The 2,068-nt window shown below is 29.1% G+C and overlaps 1 protein-coding gene across 1 annotated transcript in view; it reads right to left on the bottom strand.

The window, feature by feature from the left end:
* The window catches only part of LOC111685441, a 197,202-nt gene that overhangs the window by 194,029 nt on the left and 1,105 nt on the right, over positions 1 to 2,068 (bottom strand). The gene's annotated exons all lie outside the window — the stretch shown is intronic.

Here is a 2,068-nt window from a genome sequence, read left to right as displayed (position 1 = left end):
TTTTGGTTCATAAGAAACTTACTTATACTTACTTTATTGCTATACTCGCATTTTTGGGCCGGTAATAAGTGTTAAAGTCATTTTCTGAAGGGGACCTTATATGTCGAGTAGTGTCAATTGTGAACCGATCCTCAAAAAATTTGGTAGAAAGATTTTGGCTCATATGAAACTTATTTCTGCGATTTTCATCGCAATACTCGTGCTTTTAAAGCAGTATGCTAGTTAAAGCTGTTGAGGTCCACTTGTATGGGGATTATACAAAAAAGTGGACCGATATTGCCTATTTTCAATACCAAACAGATTTTAGCAATATAGAATATATTTGCGAAATTTCTACTTTTAACGTGTGGTGCCTATCATGATTTTAACAGACGGACAGACAGACTCAATAAACCCCATCTTTTTTGATGGTGTTTATAAAAAGTAACCGAATAATTCAAATATGCGAATGCTAGCATTGTTTATAAAAAGTAACCGAATAATTCAAATATGCGAATGCTAGCATTCGTTACATCCCTAATTGATGTGGTTGTTTTCTTGTTATATGATTTGATAGTGGGTAAAAAAAGATCCGGCATTGCTGAATATAATACTTTTATATCTAACCAAAAACTTTGCTCAAATTTGTTCAATCAACTGAAAATAACTACTATGTATTTTTTGAAAATAAGAAAAAAGTCATTAATATAATAAATCTTATATTTTCCTGATTGCAAATGATCTCGTTGATACAAACGACTGAATAAATTGTTATTTATTTATATTATTTTGTTACCTGCGAGTTGTACACTATAATATATATTTTGAATGTAATGTTACTTTTAAATGCTTCAAACAATTCTTTTAAATTTTTCAAACACAAATTAATAAATTTTGTACGCAGCACAGTGTCAGATTTTTAAATTTTAGGGGGACTAAACATTTTTAAATTATTACAGGTAAAGCTATGAGAACGTCAATATGCAGTATCAATTTTTATCTTGGAAATGTATAATAAGGGGGGAGAACGAGTAAATTTTGTATATGCAAAATTTTGATTCTATCGTAGAAATATTTGTGTTTTATTTTTCGTAACTTTAAAATACATATATGTATACATACATATATGTATTAGTACATTTGTAGCTTCCAGAGTGTAAAGTGGACAAAATGATACATTTGTAAAATATATAGTATGTATGTATGTATTTATAGACACAATTTTAAATATGAGTGAAACTCATATCAATGAAATATAAATCTTTAGAGGAATTCAAACTACATTGGTAAAAACTTAAAACTATTTCTATTTTTGATGCAGTTTTTATATTATCGTATTATACAGTTTCAGCTACATTAATTTGTCTAATTGAACCAATTCGAAATTTGGCTCCGTAAGGTGAAAAAGTATTAAATTCAAACTATTTGCATATAAGCAATAAATATATTTTTTCTAAAGTAAAATTAGCAAAAGTAATGCTAATAATTTAGTGTGTTAAATTTTAATTGATGTTATCTCGTAAAATATAATCCAAGACTTTATGTATTTTTTATATATCACAGCTGAATGCCAAACACCCAAAATGTATTGTTACAACTGAAAACATGTGTATAGTGTACACAGAAAAATATCCATAACTTTTTTTTCCCAACAATCGATTGTTTAATTGTACCCTACACCACTTTAGTAGGGAGGGTATATTGGGTTTACGCTTATGTTTGTAACATACAAAAATATTTGTATATCCACCTTAAAGTATACAAATCGGCTTAGAATCGTTTTCTGAGTCGAATATAATTGGATGAATTTTGGCACTCACGTTTTGGTCCCAAGAACGAAGCCCATTGAAAATGGATAAAATCGGTCCATTATTTCGCCTAGCCCCCATACAAGCGTACTCCCCAAATAATTAAGTTAAATGTTATACTATGTCAACAAAAGTCGGCAAAACTAAGTTTTATAGAACTTTTAATGACATTACCGATTTTTGTAATGATCGGGCCTCATTTGACCCTAGCCCCCACTAATAACTCTTTTAATTTCTACATAAATAATTTTGAAGTAGACATGAATTCCACTACCAACATT

The sequence above is a fragment of the Lucilia cuprina genome, chromosome X (assembly GCF_022045245.1).
Source record: "Lucilia cuprina isolate Lc7/37 chromosome X, ASM2204524v1, whole genome shotgun sequence".
Lineage (NCBI taxonomy): Eukaryota > Metazoa > Arthropoda > Insecta > Diptera > Calliphoridae > Lucilia > Lucilia cuprina.
The sequence above is the reverse complement of the archived record's forward strand: the minus strand, read 5'-3'. Positions and strand labels throughout refer to the sequence as shown.